A 17953-nucleotide genomic window follows, 5' to 3' on the forward strand; every position below is an offset into this window, starting at 1 on the left:
TTTTCAGATAAAAGCCGTTTCTGGGTTCCTTCACTTTGAAGCCCACACACAAACTTGTCCCTTAAGGTATCTGCCAGTCCCGCTCCAAACTGGCAGTGTTTCGATAGCTTGCGCAGTTCCGTTAAATACTCAGCATTACTTTCATCTTTATGCTGGTTCCTTTTGTGAAACTTAAATCTTTCTGCTATCAGCAGCGGTGTGGGGTTTAAGTGGTTCTGTAGGATTGACACTATGTTTCCAAAATCCTTGTCCACTGACTTCTCTGGGGTTACTAGGTTTCGCAGTAAGCCATACGTTTTTGCACCCATGGAATTCAACAATACCAGCACCTTCCTCTCGTCTGGCACTTCATTCGCCTTGCAGTACACTTCTATGCGTTCGACATATGTTGTCCAATCTTCGACTTCATTGTCGAACGCTGTGATACTGCCACTCTTTGGCATCCCTGGGTGTGGTTAGACTGGCTCAAAATGGCGTTTTCCCGCGCTCCCCTTCTTCTCCGCTGCGGCTCAAAATGGCATTTTCCCACGCTCTCCCTTCTTCTGCGCTGCAGCTCAAAATGGCGTTTCCCGCGCTCTCCCTTCTTCTCCACTGTGGCTGCTCGGCCCTTGAACACCAGCTGCACTCTGCGCATTTCCCTTTCTTCCCCGCTGACGCTGTTCGTCCCTTGAACACCGGCTGCGCTCTGCGCGTTTTCTTTTGCGCCTCTCTCTCTTCTCCCGTTGACGCCGTTCGGTCCTGAACACTGGCTGCGCCCTGTGCACTCTACCCTCTCTCTTCTCCCGTCGATGCTGCTCGGCCTTTTCTGTGCCGTCGGTCGGCTCTAGCCGCCGCTGTCCGGGAAGGGTCTGTGTCGTACCTGTTGCCAGCCCGTTTCGCTGGACCACCGTGACTGGAGAACCAAGCCCAGCTCTCAACAGCCTCCCCTGCGATGCTCAATCTCTGCTGGATGACTGGGCGGTTGCTCGTGGTCAACACCCGTGCTTCTGGCCTCAACTTTCTTCTACTGTTCTCCAGGAGCGAATCCCTGGGAGCTAATGCAGAGTTGCAGGTAGGTTCGAATCTGCCTCATTGCCACTGTTATTTTTGATGTTGTGTGTCCTTCAATAACTGGACACGAGACTGCAGGAACAATCAACAGGTATTTACTGGATGAGGGTTACTCTAAAACTAAACGTACAGATCCCTACTCAGGGTTTATATACAGGTGTGGTCACTGCCGGTACTATAGTATACAGGAGCTGTAAAAAGTAGTTCTCCCCTTAAAGGTACATGCACTACATGGGGGAGTAAAGGAAAGAGTCAGAGATGTGATGCAAAGGCTACATGCACATAACTTTTTGCAGATGCTCATAAGTCCATCAGTTACAGCGTCACAATCATTATCAGTGACTCATGCAATGTCAAAGAGAGAGATGGGAAACTTTTCTGTCACCAGCTTGCTGTGTTACACCCGTCTGTCCATCCCCCATGTGCGAATCATCCTCTATTCCCATAATTTCCAGGACGGCCTCCTCCCAGGGGGTCAGGTGGGCTATTGAGGCTGTCCCTCCTCCTGTCCTGGCTCGCTCTCTTTTGCTGTGAGCTCTCTTTTCCTGCAATGAGGGAGACAAGTGGAGGTTGAGTGAGAATGAAGGTGTGAGTGTAGAGATTGCATAGCATAGATACTTAGAAGGAGACAAAGATGGAGTGAGGTTGCAAGACCAAGGGCGCTCCCTGTGTGCTGTCAGTTGTGTTCAAAGCATCAGAGTGATAGGGAGTGTGAGGGCTGCATGGTCAAATTGTTATGTAAATGTGAGCATAGAGAGAGAGGGAATGGTTAAGGGTGCATGGATGTCAGTGTCAAGTGGGATGTGGAGGAAGAGATTGCTAAAGCTGAGTGCTGGTGAGGAAAGGCAATGGGGATCAGATTGAGGGTGATGGGAAATTCATACTCACTTTTCCAGTGCGCTGAATGTCATGAAACCTTTCCTGCACTGTATCCAGGTTCTGCGGATGACTCCCAAGGAGTTGACCTCCTCAGCCACCTGCATCCACACTGCCTTGGTCTGAGTGGGAGGCCTCTTCCTCCCTGATGAAGGGAATAGCACCTCCCTGTTGGCCCTAGTCCCATCCACTAATGCCTGCAGTGCCACCTCGTCAAAGCGAGGAGCTGATCTGGCCTTCCCGCTTGTCATATTTGCTGCAGCTCCCTCACACTGCACAGTCAAGAAGCTCGGCAGTCTGCAGAAGAAGCAAAGCTTGCTGTGGACCTTAAATGCAGCAGCAATGATGATGTCATCGGAGGGGACTTTCAGTCATGAAAAACCCATTTGCAAAGGCTTCCCACACGTTGGAAATCAATTGGCCAATTCAGTTAAAATTGCATCAATCTCCCACATCCATTTAGATTCGTGTGGGAAACATGAAATTCGGATAACACGACACCATCCCGCACCTGAGTTAAAATCCCCCCCATAGAGTACAAAAGCAAGGAAGTTATGATGAACCTTTATAAAACACTGGTTCAGCCTCAAGTGGAGTATTGTGTCTGATTCTGGGCACCGCACTTTAGGAAGGATTTGAAGGCCTTAGAGAAAGTGCAGAAAAGATTTATGAAAATTATTCCATGGATGAGGGACTTCAGATACGTGCATAGACTGGAGAAGCTGGGGTTGTTCTCCTTAGAGCAGAGAGCTTTGAGAGGAGATTTGATAGAGGTGTTCAAAATCATGAGGGGTCTAGACAGAGTAGATAGAGAAAACTGTTCCCATTGGCGGAAGAGTCGAGAACCAGAGGACACAGATTTAAGGTGATTGTCAAAAGAACCAAAGGCGACATGAGGAAAAACCTTTTTACGCAGCGAGTGGTTAAGATCTGGAATGCATTGCCTGAGAGGGTGGTGGAGGCAGATGCAATCGTGGCTTTCAAAAGGGAATTGGATAAGTACCTGAAGGAAAAAAAATTGCAGGGCTACGGGGAAAAGGCGAGGAGTGGAACTAGCTGAAGTGCTCTTGCAGAGAGCCGGCACGGGCTCGATGGGCCAAACGGCCTCCTCCTGTGCTGTAACCATTCTATGATTCTATGATTTTTCTTTGCACTGAAAACTTACACAAAACCCCTCTGCATTAACTGTCCTTGTTACACCATTCTCCATTCCCTTAATCCTGCGAAGCTGGTGGAAGGCTGTTGTTGCTCATGTTGGGACCCTTGAGATTGTTGTGGCCGGTGATTTCTGGGTTCTCAAGCCTGTGAGGGCCCAGCTGTAGACTGTTGCACGTTGGCTGCAGCCAGGCAGTCTGGCCCAGCTGACTTCCTGGCACCATAGGAGGTAGTGGTTGAGGAGCTGTTGAGGGAACAGATGTGCTGACATCCTAAAAGAATAAAACACATGCCACCCCTATAGTGCCATTGCCACTCCCCATGGGGCTATGGCTCATCTCTGCATGAACAGACCTCAGGAGATCAGTGACGTCTTGATAATGGCCATCAATGTGGGCCACCAGTCTTTCTAAGGTGGGGCTCAGAGTCTGGATGGCAGCTGTTTGAGCTTCCACCAAAGCTGCAAAGGCTGATAACACAGACCCTTGTTGTAGCTGTCAAACTGCAGCATCCCTAGAGCTGGCCACACACTCCATGGTAGACTGCAGAGTGGTGATACTGTGCAAGATGACAGCATACAAGCTGAAAGCGGACTCCTCCATATTTTCAGTCAAAATGTGGCAACTCTTTGGCAGGCTTTCCAGTACCTTGTACAATTGCTTGCCCACCTCAAGGAGTCTTCTTTCAAAGCTGGACACTTGAAGTCCTCATCTATGTTCTGTTCAGCAGAGCTGGGAGATGACATCGCCCTCTGGTGAGCCATTGCCTTGGCTGTACTTGGCATCACTACCTGCTTGTGCCATTTCTGCTTGGTGCTTCTCCACATGCAGATGCCTCTAACTCACTTTCTAACCCACTTGGAGTGCTATGTTCTGTGCTGGTGCTTGGGAAGGATGGAGCGTGTGATGGTTTATCCTCAGGGGCAGCCCTCTGACTCATTTCTGGTAGCTGAACTCTGTCCAGCACTCTTCCAATGAAAGCTCAAAGCAGGGAATGCAGCCTCCCTTTAAAAGATGCATTCCATTCTTAAATAAGCCTTGGGAGGCCCGCACAAATTGTGACATTCAAATGAGGGTTGCCCGTTTACTGATGCAATTTGTAGAGATTAACTTATCTCTCATCTTTCAAATAAACAGGATCGAGTGCAAACCAATATGGTGGGTATGTTCAATCAGAGTTTAAGACGGAACATAACACACTAGCTATACAGCAAAAACATACGACCATGCCAAATAGCTGGTCCCGGCCCCAATTGGACAGACGGGTGGCGTGTGTGAACAGCTCCTCGGCTTATGGCCTTTCCCCCTCTCTCTCTTCTAGAACCGCCAAGAGTATGAGACACTCTTGCGAGCTCTTCACTCCACCGTCTGTTCTAGGGGCTTTTCAGGTCTCTCTTTTATACCCTTTTTTAGGGGTGGACCTGGGATAGAATATTGACAAGACCATTTAAGCTGTAAGGGTTCCTCTTAAAGCAAAGTGCCCAATGCTATGTCGAGTTCTTTGTTTAAACCATGGGAAAAGGGTCAAACCTCCTGTTATCTTCCACCTGTCAGGGGTCCTTTTTAGCCATTACACATGGTTTCTCTACCTAGCCAATCATGGCTTTACAGCATGTTGAGGGCTGTTTTTCCCTTATCTCATCCAGTCCTTTCCTTTCAAAGCTATAGGGAGAGAAATTCATTACAGCCCCGTTTGGGGCAATACATTTTAAAAGTTGAGAAAATTAGCGGCAGGTGCTAATGTTTCTAAACTTTAAAAAAAATTCGGTTTTGCGCCCCAGGAAGGAAGTGCAGCGCTAAATCAAGTGCTCCAATTCCTTCTTGGAGCGCAATCGGCAGCAGGCGGGGCGGAGACTTCAGCAGCGCTGCACACTGGGCCGTGTAGCGCTGCCACGTTCAAAGGCTACTTCCCCTCCTTAAAGGGAAAGGCCATCGCTGCAGGCTCTGCAATATAAAAATGACATACCTGGACCACCAAGGCAACCGTGATCCAGTGTGATCAGCTTGGCACTCAAGCAGAGTGCCGGGCTGATCGATCGCGGGCAGGAACCCGCGAAAAAAACAGGAACAAGAAAGGTAATTTTTTAAAATTTATCTCGGCCACCTCACCTTTAATCATCGCCCCCAAAGCCGCCGGCCGCCTGATGCACACTGTAAGAGTCGCAAAATTAATATTGTCAGATAAGGGTCCTTTGGCAGAAGAGGCCTTTACTTTTAAAAGACTGTTTTAAAAGAAGCCCAGAAAAGGGACACATAAAATGGCCGCCAGACCCCGTGACTAGCTTTCTGGACACTTTAAAATGGTTCCTGCAGTCCCCAGACAGCCTTTGTGGATTCAGCCCACAGTAAGTTCTGGAAGGCCGTTTCGGAGAAAACGAAACCAGACACAACCACATACATATGGATTGGATGCAGATCCAGTCAGATCGGCCTGTAGATAAAGGCCATCTAAATGTTTACCCAGACAAAGGGAAACAGTTTTATATTCATAAGGGGAGCATCAAAGGCCCATTAAAGACATCAAGAAGACATTCAAAACAATACAAGGTCATTCCAGACCAGAGATGGCCATCACTGGCCATCCCGAAAGCAGTTTAAATATAATAACTACCCCGTTGTGAGACAAGCCCGCCAAAAGTTAAACAAAGACTAACCTTGATTTGGCGGGAGATAAAGGCTTCTCTTGAGAAGTATATTTGGAGTCCCGGGTAGCCATCGGGGCGAGCTGCCAGACGCGCTTTTGAGCTTGTCCTTTTGCGAGCCATGGAGGAACATCGATCCAGAGACCAAGAAGGTGATTCGAGTCTGCGTCCCGCCCCGGGGTAACCATCGGGAGATCATCGACAAACCCCGGGCCGTTGACGAGACAAAGGACAGCAGCCCTACAGAAGAAATCTAGCTGAAAATGGTAATCAGCTAGACTCTGCGAAGAGACCTCTTCAACTATGGTCAAACAGGTGGTCGCCGTCCCCGCCGACGTCCGGGCCTGCCAGTGTCCAGCCTGTCCGTGACCTTCACCTCGAGGAAGAAGAGAGAGTGTCGCAGTCCACAGCGCTGACCACGTGGAGACAGGGCGCCTGAAAGGATCAAAACGCAGACCTGTTTCAAAACTCTATACTTTCCAACTGGATTGGTGAGCATGTTTCTGACCCCTCACAATCTGATCTAGCTAGGCTTAGGGTGTGGGTGTTTAAGGGGTAATGAGTTGTTGTCCCTCAATGTTCCGTGTGTTTCCCCATTTCATGATGACTTCTGTAAAGTATAATATGCCTGTATCTATCTCAGTTAGTAATGTATTATGAATTTGTTTTTCCCTCCCATGTACCCTTTTATTGACTTGCATTTGATTTGTTTTACTCTATGCAATAAAATTTCATTTTGTTTCCATTAAACCTGGCCTATCGAGTGTTCTCTACATTGTAGTTCCTGCATCCAAGTCCAGTGTCTAGAACCTAAGGGGCGAGTGGGTCGAACCACTCAAGGTTTTACTGTGCAAGAGAAAGAGGCCTCTAGAGAGAGAAACCTCTGCGATCGAGAACCCCTTACAACACCTCCTGCAGCTGTCGGTGTTATTGACCGGCGAGGTTGCAGGGGCGGAAGTCAATTTCGGGTCCGGGGTGCTACCGGAGGGATGCGCACAGTGATGACGTCATGATCTCTGGGCAAAGGAGATTGGGGCGCAACACCGTAGCGCAGCAGCAAAACTCCCGCCGAATATGGCGGGAGTCAATGTTTGCGCCCCGCTAGCGCCACCGGGAGGCACAAAGGCACCCAATTTCACCCGCATAGTCTCTTATCTCATCCTGTCTTGCCCTCCCCAGCCTGGAGTCTCTTATCTCATACTCATTTTCCAGGAAAATGAAACTTAAGCAGTTCTAGTAAAACACAACTTATACATTAACTCCTTACTTGCCTCAAGTTCTAATACAATCATTTAAACACAGTATTATTTGCGTCATAATTTCATTTGCATAATCAGATATTTTTTAGGTATCCCTAATTTCTAACAGACTGGATGGGCAGCCTGCCAATTATATTAAAATGAGGTCAGGGAGTTAAAATCATCGAAGCCTCATGCTGCTGGCATTGGGCGCATTGGGCGCTTACCCTGCCCCTGTCTGCCCCAATTCTGCTTTAAGTTAAAAGTTCCCTTTAAGTATTTTTTAGTTGTGCTGTATAAACTTAATAATGAATCAAAATTTGCTGGTATTTGAATACATCATAGGAGCCAATTAGAGAGATATAATAAGGGCGATTTTGGTGTCTGAGTGGTAAATGGGCAGCCAACTAGAAGAGTCGACAGGGATCAACATGATTGAGGTTAGCTGTCTGTGCAAAACATGCTCCCCATAGGCAGCTCGCCAATTTGGAGGCAGCAAATCAGATAGTGTGGCCGCTTCTCAAGGGCCTGCAGCAATAGCTTAAAGGGGAGCTGCATTTTTTTGTGCGGGACAGAGAGAAGCAACACTGTGCAGCAGCTGACAACATGAGTTCAGAACCTGCAGCAGCAACTACAAGTACTTTCAAATCCTTTATGGTAAAAAAAATCCCACAAGCTACTGCAATAAAATGTCTCCAACAGCTCCAGACACCTTTACTTGAGATCAGTTGAGGATCCCCATAATTATTACTTGAAATGGCCAGCTAAACAACAACACGAAGTTATATTTATATAGCGCCTTTAATGTAATAAGACGTCTCAAGGCACTTCACAGGAGTGTTATCAATAAAAACTAAAATTTGACACTGAGCTTATAAAGAGATGTTAGGACAGATGACCAAAAGCCTGGTCAGAGAGGTAGGTTTTAAGCAGCATATTAAAGGAGGAAAGAGAAGTGGAGAGGCGGAGAGATTTAGGGAGAGAATTCCAGAGCTTAGGACCTCGGCAGCTGAAGGCACCACTGCCAATGGTGGAGCATTTAAAATTGGGGATGCTCAAAAGGTCAGCATAGGCAGAGCACAGAGGTCTAGTGGAATTATAGGGCTGGAGGAGATTGTTATGTATTGTGTGTTCTCCTCCCACCTGTGGTGGCGCTGTCACAGCAGATAAATGGTTGGGTGTTCTCTTGGTTAATTTTAGCTCTCTTTGTTCGGAACTTTCCAGAACTTCCTTTCCTTCCTGAATAAAGCACTTCATGTTTGAATCTCTGAGTTCTGAGTCCTAAATTGTATCTAGGTAGAAAGGTACCGACACAACAAGTGGCGACGAGGATTGGATGAACCTGCATTGTGGGAACTTTCTTGTTTTCGACTACAAAACACTTGGAACAGAGATTGCAGCATCACATTAACGTTACGGCAGTGAGTAAACAGAAATTTTAATTTGAAACATGAGATGGCTACTATATTAGGAAACATCTGTGATTTTGATGAAAATGTGGAGCAATGGAGCGCATATACGGAACGTTTTGACTATTTTGTATTGGCGAATGCGGTGGCAAACAAAAAGGTCGTGCCTACCTTTTTGAGTGTAATGGGGCCGAAGAAATTCAATTTACTTCGCAGCCTCGTGCAGCCAGATAAGCCAGGAACTAAAACATATAAGCAACTAGTGGAAATTCTTGGAGCACATTTTTCACCAAAACCTCTGGTTATTGCTGAGAGATTTAGATTTCACAAATGGAATCAAGAGGAGGGGGAATCAGTGATGATGTTTATTGCTGCTTTAAAAAGGTTGTCAGAACACTGCGAGTTCAAGGAGGTGCTGAAGGACACCATTAGAGACAGACTCGTGTGTGGTCTGCAAACTGCAGCCACACAGAAGCGCCTTCTTACTGAGGACAACCTTACTCTTGAAAAGGCCATTGAAGTTAGTGTCTCCATGGAGATGGCGGAAAAGGAGGCTCACCAGTTGAGTTCAACAGGGAGAGTTCACAAGGTGTCGTCTGAGCCTAAAGGTGCGCGGAACGGCACATGTTACCATTGTGGGAAAACGGGCCATCACGCTAATGGCTGCTGGTGTACGGAGCTGGAATGCTGAAATTGTGGCAAAAAGGGTCACATTGAATGCGCCTGTAGAGGTAAAAAAAGAACAGACAGAGCTGGGAAGCATGAAAGCAAAATGTCTGTATTTGGACAAGAGAGGAAAAGGAGTGTTGATTCAGTGCAGTATGATGGAACAAGCAAAACAGAGGGGAGCGACACCTCTGAGGAGGAAGAGGTGCACATACTGACGGTTGCAGGTGGTTCAAATGGCTACTAGGTATCACCACTGGTGGAGGGACAATCAGTGCGGATGGAGGTGGACACAGGCACGGCTGTGTCCCTTGTTTCAGACACTGTCTACAACAAAATGCTAAAGCATCTTACCCTTCAGCCAACAAACATTGTGCTAAAGACGTATACCGGCGAACCTGTGGCCATGAGAGGCGCCATTGAGGTGACAGTTAAATTGACCGGACAGACTGCAAAACTGCCACTATATGTGGTAAAGGGAAATTACCCATCGCTACTGGGACGTGCGTGGCTAGAGAAAATCACACTGGACTGGCCTGCAGTCCGCATGATGTCAAAAGGGGAGTCAGGTCTAACTGCAGTGTTAAACAAACATGCAGAACTCTTCAATGGGGAACTTGGGAGCATGAAAAAGATCAGCGTGAGACTGGACATTAAACCTGACAGCAAGCCGAAGTTTCACAAAGCCCGACCTGTACCCTATGCAATTAGGCCAAAAGTTGAGGCTAACTTGGAGGCCTTAGTTGAGAATGGAGTCCTGGAGCCTGTGAGTGTGAGCAAATGGGCCACAACCATTGTTCCTGTCCTGAAAAAGGATGGATCTGTTCGAATCTGCGGGGATTTTAAAGTGACTATTAACCCGGTGCTGTCTGCGGAACAGTACCCTCTTCCCCTCATTGATGATCTTTTTATGGGCCTGGCCGGAGAGCAAAAGTTCAGCAAAATAGACTTATGCCAGCTTATCTACAAATGCATGTCGATGACAAATCAAAGGAGCTGCTGACAATTGTGACTCACAAGGGGCTATACAGGTACTGCTGCCTTCCGTTTGGAATTACGTCAGCCCCTGCTCTATTCCAAAGGGCAATGGATCAGATTTTGAGTGGACTGCCAGGAGGCCAGTGCTACCTGGACGACATCCTTGTCACTGGGACAAATGAGGAGGATCATCTTCTGAACTTGGATGCGACACTACAACGACTGAAAGAGTACGGACTCAGAGTTCGTAAGGACAAATGTGAATTCTTTCAGTCTTCAGTTGAGTACCTGGGGCATGTGATTGACGCTACTGGCCTGCATAAGGTGCCATCAAAGGTCAAGGCGATCGTGGAGGCCCCAGCACCCCAGAATGTGAGCCAGTTACGTTCATTTCTGGGGCTACTTAACTACTATGGGAAGTTTATTCCAGACTTAGCAACATTGCATCAGTTGCTATGTCAAGGCAAAACATGGAAATGGACTGAACTGTGCAACGAAGCTTTCGCCCAAGCAAAGAAAGCATTGCTGAAATCGGAGGTCCTGACACACTTCGACCCAAAGCTACCCGTGCAGCTAGCATGTGATGCGTCACCATATGGTGTGGGAGCAGTCATATCCCACATCATTCCTTCTGGTGAAGAGAAACCTATCGCCTTCACATCACGCACCTTGAACAAGGCCGAGAGTAACTATGCACAGATTGAGCGTGAGGCCTTGGGAATCATTTTTGGAATTCGAAAATTTCATCAGTACCTGTTTGGGAGAAGGTTCACACTCCTGACGGACCACCGTCCATTGACTTCAATCTTTGGGCCGCACACCAGAATTCCGTCTCTTGCTGCAAGCAGGATGCAAAGGTGGGCTTTACTGTTGTCAGGACACACATACAACATCAAATATCGCAAATCAGACTTGCACGGCAACGCAGACGGTCTCTCGAGGCTACCCTTGCCTGTTACTCCCCCAGAGCCTCGTCAGATAGACATCTTCTACTTTAGACAAGTGGAGGGAGCACCTGTCACGGCAGTTCAGGTGCAAAGGTACACCCGCAACGATCCAGTCCTGTCTGAGGTAATGGACAATGTCATTCGAGGGAGTGCTATAGGAGATTCCCCTAGTTTGAAACCTTACGTTTCAAAAAGAAATGAGCTCTCCGTCCAGGCAGGTTGTCTTCTTTGGGGACGTCGTTTCATCATTCCGCCACCTCTGAGGGAACCTATACTGCAACAACTTCATACAGGCCACAGTGGGATGGTTCGGATGAAGGAAATGGCAAGAAGCTACTTCTGGTGGCCAGGTCTTGATGGAAATATTGAGGAGAAAGCCAAAACATGTTCCCCATGTCAAAGGGTCCGGAATGTTCCACAGCTGGCAACCCTACACCCCTGGGATTGGCCTGCAGAAGTGTGGCAGCGAGTACATGTGGACTTCGCCGGTCCTTTCGAAGAGAAGATGTTTATGGTGGTTGTGGATGCTCGTAGCAAGTGGCCAGAGGTCGCTGTGATGAGGTCTACCATGGCAGGGAAAACAATTGAGAAACTTGATGAGATGTTCAGCCGTTATGGCTCACCGGAACAACTCGTAAGTGACAACGGTCCACAATTTGTATCACAGGAGTTTGCAACCTTCCTGCATGTGAATGGTGTCCAACACATCAGGTCTGCGCCCTATCATCCCTCTACTAACGGCCTGGCAGAAAGGTTCATGCAAACTTTGAAGCACGCCTTGAAGGCATCACAAGGTCAGGGCTCCATCCGCCAACGTCTGAACAGCTTCCTGTTGTCCTACAGGAACGAGCCGCATGCCACAACCAAAACTTCCCCCGCTTCGCTCATGATGAAGAGGCAGTTGCGGACAAGTTTTGACTTACTCAAACCTCCAAGGGCAGAACAGGCTGTCCATTGTCAACAACAAGCTCAAGTTGAAAAGAGAGAGAAAAGAGCCAAGGAGAGACGGTTTCACCCTGGAGAGCACGTCCTAGCTCGAATCTACAACACTGGACCGAAATGGGTTCCTGCTATGGTGATTGCACAGACAGGCCCTGTGTCTTACACGGTTGAGACTGCCGAGGACGTCGTCTGGAGAAGACACACAGATCAACTGTTGCTAGGAGCAGAGACAGCCACAGAGGCTCCAACGGCTGGTTGGCCTGAATTGTTTACGGATGATACTGCAAACCAGCATCCATTGCCACAGTGCTCTTCTCCAACACAGGAAGTCATAGAGACTGTTCCACCTGTGCAAACTCCTGACTTTCGACTGACACAGGCACCTTCTCCATCCAGGCCTGTGTCAATGCCTACTGCTGTGGAAGCCAGCGATGACCGCCGGTATCCTGTCAGGGAGCGGCGGCCTCCAAGACGCTTGGATCTGTAGGCTTAGTGACTTACCCAGAATAAACCCCAGGGTAAAGTCAGGGTTTGAGGCAGTCTACCTCTACCCTTGGTTAGTGAGTGCATTGAAAGTAACTTACCTGTTGAGGAATAATGTGGACCTTTCATCTAAGAGGGGAGGGATATGTTATGTATTGTGTGTTCTCCTCCCACCTGTGGTGGCGCTGTCACAGCAGATAAATGGTTGGGTGTTCTCTTGGTTAAGTTTAGCTCTTTTTGTTCGGAACTTTCCAGAACTTTCTTTCCTTCCTGAATAAAGCACTTCATGTTAGAATCTCTGAGGTCTGAGTCCTAAATTGTGTCTAGGTAGAAAGGTATCGACACAACAGAGATGACAGAGATAAGGAGGGGCAAGGCCATGGAGGGATTTGAAAACAAGGATGAGAATTTTTAAATTGAGGCATTGCTTAACTGGGAGCCAATGTAGGTCAGTGAGCACAGGTGAGATTGGTGAACGGGACTTGGTGCGAGTTAGCACATCAATGGCAGAGTTCTGGATGACCTCAAGCTTATGGAGGGCAGAACTAGGGAGGTTGGCCAGGAGTGCATTGGAATAGTGAAGTTTAGAGGTGATAAAGGCATGGATTAGGTTTTCAACAGCAGGTAAGTTGAGGTAAAGGTGGAGATCGGCGATATTACGAAGGTGGAAATGGGCGGTCTTGGTGATAGAACAGATATGAGGTAGGATTGATCAGATATGACACTATGGTTGCGAACAGACTTGGTCAGCCTCAGATAGTTGATGGGGAGAGAGATATAATCAGTGGATAGGAAACAAAGCTTGTGGCGTGAACCAAAGACAATGACTTCGGTCTTCCTGATATCTAATTGGAGAAAATTTCTACTCATCCATTGCTGGATGTCGGACAAGCAGTCTGATAGTATAGAGACGGTGGAGGGTTCAGGAGAGGTGGAGGAGAGGTATAGCTGGGTATCGTCAGCGTACATGTGAAAACTCACATTGTGTTGCCGGATGACGTTACTGAGGGGCAGCATGTCAATGAGAAATAGGATGGGGCCAAGGATAGATCCTTAGGGGACACCAGAGGTGATGGTGCGAGATCGGGAAGATAAGCCATTGCAGGTGATTCTATGGTTACGGCCGGAATGATAGGAATGAAACCAGGTGAGTGCAGTCTCATCCAGCTAGACGACAGTGGAAAGGCATTTTAGCAGAATTTTGTGGTCAACCATGTCAAAGGCTGCAGACAGGTCCAGAAGGATGAGAAGGGATAGATTACCTTTGTCGCAATCAATCAAGATATCATTTATGACATTGGTAAGAGCAGTTTCAGTACTGTGGCGGGGCAGAAGCCTGATTGGAGGGATTCAAACAAGGAGTTCTGGGAAAGATGGGCATGGATTTGGGAGGCGACAGCACATTCAAGAACTTTGGAGAGGAAAGGGAGGTTGGTAATGGGGTTATAGTTTGCAAGGACGGGAGGGGTCAAGGGTTTTTTTGAGGAGAGAGGTGATGACGGCAGATTTGAAGGAAAGGGGGACAATACCGGAGGAGAGAGAACCATTAACAATATCCGCTAACATGGAAGCCAGGAAGGAAAGTTGGGTTGTCAGCAATTTAGTAGGAATAGGGTCGAGAGAGCTGGAGGTCGGTCTCATTGACAAGATGATCTTTGAAAGGGCAAGAGGGGAGATAGGAGAGAAATTAGAGAACTATGTAAATTTAGGGTTAGGGAAGGAATTGAAAGCAGAAGCAGTTGAATGGATGTTGTTGACCTTTTTAACAAAGCAGTTCATGAGCTCCTCACATTTATTGTTAGAGGTGAGGGAGGAGGAGGCTGGGGAGGGTGGTTTGAGAAGATGGTTAGTGGTGGAGAAGAGAAGCCGGGTGTTATTTTTGCCATCCTGGATGATCTTAGAATAGTGGACGGTTTTAGTGCAATGGCGAGTTGACGCCAACTCATCCATTTTGGAGTTCTCTGCTCACATTGCCGCCCGCACTAAATCACGCCAGTGAGTGCTGCCGTTCAGCAGCTTTAACGGCCATGAGGCGTCTGGCAGGACTTACGAGGATGGAAGCTACCAAGTGGAAAACACCTCAGATGGATGCTGGAACTTCAAATGCCTCCTTTGCCAAGGTTCTTCTTTTAAACTTTCATTCTTTGCCCATCTGTGGCAGGGCTGGAGGGGGTGGGGTTGCATTTTCTGGCAGCTTTCCGGGAAGCCTACAGTGTTTGTGGGTCAGAAAATAATTTTATCCCTCAACAAAAACACACCCATTTCCTATCAACACTCGACCCAACAACTGAACCTAAACAGTAGTTGTTGTTCAACGACTTCAAAAAACATAACACTCGCAGTGAAATTCACAGCCACTTCCGTTGATGCAGCTCTTGGTAATTAAATGTTATTCCATTTATTGATACAGGTCAATAGTATAATTCCATTTGCCTAAACTGAAAACCAAACATGATTGCAATACATTCGTGACCTGTGGTGGTGGATTCAGACTGTATTATATGACAAGACTCACAGTTTGGCTTCAGATGGATAGGCCCAGATAATCAACAGGCCCGTTAGGCACAGTAGAATAACTAAATATAATGATGAGACTCTACTGGACCTGTTCCCAGATTAGAAACTTATACAAGTATTTTTTATAAACCCTTTAATAAATGAGCGGACACCACAGGATTCACTGTTGGGAACTACATTTGCAATCAAGCACCTCTCAGTCTTTGCAACACAACAGGGAATATAGACAACTCAGTTACTCGTTTATTTTATGGAGAAATATATGTAATGAGCCAGCATTATATGTTCCAGGATATGTATTATCTAAGAATAATTTCATGTAATTATTGAGTCTTCATGAATTATACAATGTGAATCGACCATATGTTTTTACCAATCAATGGGTGAACTCCATTGCAACGATTGAAGATGATCTCTGATAAGAACGCTTTTATCTGCATTCATGTCGTAAACTATAAAAAATCGACAAACATCAGTTGGCAGCTAATATTTTTGGAGCAAGTACGGCAACTGTTCAGGTCGCTCCTTTCTTCCCCGTTCCCCTACAGCGCTTCTTAAAGGGACACATGCAGCTTTCAGGTTGTTGAGTCTGTGTGTTCCAGGTATACTTATTTTAAATAACTGGACACAGACAACAGGAAAAACTTAAACAGGTCTTTACTACTTGAAGGTCAGGGCTGAACTGCTTTACAAATTACTACACAGAGCTTATATACCGGTGTGGTCACCACCGGTACTACAATATACAGTAGCAAGAGAAAGTAGTCCATCTTCTTAAGGTAGTTCTCTTAAGGTGGTACAGGTTACATACACCACAATTCCTCCCTTTTTAGCTTAACAGTGTACACCCCAATTTAAACATAACATGGATAACATATATACAACTTTCATGCAACTGTTCAAAGATTCAGTCTCTGAGGAGGCCTCCTGATCCGAGTTGGATAACGCCTTTCAGGGGTCTCTGATTCTGGTTGCTGGGGTGACTCCTCTAATTGATCTCTTATGGATTGAACATCCTCATGTACGTTCGCGTTTGAGGTAGATGCTACAAGTTCAATAATTTCTTCCACTGGTGTCTCTGCCGTAGCCATGGGTTCGACCCTTGTTCTCGATTCTACAAGTTGGTCAGCATGACGTCATATTACGTTTTCACCAATCTCTACCGTGTACATCAGGGGTCCTTGTCTGGCACGAATTGTTCCAGATTGCCATTTCTCATTCTTATAGTCCCGGGCTAACACTGGTTGTCCTATTTCGAAACTCTGAGTGGTCTTGTTATTTACATGCTGGAACTGTTTGTTTTCGACTTCCCTACGCACATTTGGTTTTAACAAATCCAACCTGGACCGCAACCTCCTGTTATAAAACATCATGGCAGGACTTTGATTTGTTACTGCATGTGTGGCGTTTCGATATGCCATTAGGAAATTGTCCACCTTGTATTGTAGTGGAATATGGTCTTCGCTCATGGCCTTTATCGCCTTTTTGAACGTTTGTACAAATCTCTCGGCCAACCCATTTGTAGCCGGTTGATATGGGGCAGATGTATAGTGTTTCACCCCATTCTTCTTCATGAATTTCTGGAATTCTTCTGACACGAACTGCGGTCCGTTGTCTGAACATATCTGTTCTGGCAATCCATTTCTTGCAAATATGGTTCTTAGAACTGCGATCGTCTTTTCCAAGGTAGTGGTCGACATCTTAATCACTTCTGGCCATTTAGAATGTGCGTCTACCGCTATCAAAAACATGGAATCCATGAATGGACCTGCAAAGTCGGTATGTACACGCTGCCATGGGGTTGAAGGCCATTCCCATGGATGCAGCAGTGCAATTGGAGGTGCATTTTGAACTTTTTGGCACCCTGAGCAGCTTTTAGTCAGATCCTCTATTTGTTTGTCGATACCTGGCCACCACACATAAGCCCTAGCAAGGCTTTTCATCTTGGCTCCCCCCAGATGACCTTCATGCAGTTCCTTTAGAACTCTCTCCCTTAATTTAGGAGGAATAATCACCCTTGTTCCATACATCAATGTTCCTTGACAAACGGACAGCTGTTCTCGTCTGGCTGAGAATGCCGGTAACAGTGGTTTGCCATGTGCTGGCCATCCCTTCACTGTCAACTCGTAGACCCGAGACAGTGTCGGGTTGTTCCTGGTCTCTCTCTCAATACTCGCATTGGTGACTGGCAAACATTCGATGATGGTCGAGTGAAATAACTCAACAGGGTCAACTGTCGGTGCCTCTTCCGCTGTAGGTAGTGGCAGGCGCGACAGCCCATCAGCGTTACCATGTTGCTTTGTGTAGTGTATGTAACCGTCCACCTTTAAGAGAACTATTTTAGGGGTTGCACTACTTTATCTTGGCTGCTGTATACTGTAATACCGGCGGTGACCACACCGGTATATAAGTGCTGTGTAATGATTTATTGGGCAGTTCCGCCCTGACCTTCGAATAGTAAAGTCCTGTTAAAGTTTACTCTTGTGGTCTGTGTAGTAATTCGCAATATAACACACAGACTTTACAGTGGCGACGAGTTCGATCTTACCCTGCGGCAGAGATACATCCGAAGCAGTTAACGAGCGTCGAGAAGAGGCATCCGCCCTCGTCATTCTGCTGAGAGAAGACTCGAGTCTGCAGAGCAAGGAAGAAGGAAGAATTCTGACACGAAGCCTTCCATCAGCAACAGGCAGTGATCGTCCCTTCTATCACGGTGGTGAGTGAGCCGATCAGCGACGAGAAGCAAGTCGGCCACGTTGACTGTGAGTAGGGGAGAAAATAAAAAGAAACGGAGGATATAAGGGCGGTGAACTCGACCACGGCCGGGGAAAGGAGCCGGACAGAAGTCGGGGCCAGAGGCGCTGAGACTGGGGCAGCGTAGGGCACGGAAGCCGCGGTACAAGCGGGAACGCAGCCGGTGTGAGAGACCGGGCTACCAGCGGGCTGGGAGATGCAACAGCGTCGTGAGACAGCTCGACCGCGACCGGTGAAAAAGGCCGGGCAGCTACCGAGGCCGCGAGGCGCTGCGACCGGGATCGTAAGGCGCGGGAG

The sequence above is a fragment of the Somniosus microcephalus genome, chromosome 10 (genome assembly GCF_052327205.1).
Source record: "Somniosus microcephalus isolate GS21.2 chromosome 10, FLI_Smic_1.0, whole genome shotgun sequence".
Lineage (NCBI taxonomy): Eukaryota > Metazoa > Chordata > Chondrichthyes > Squaliformes > Somniosidae > Somniosus > Somniosus microcephalus.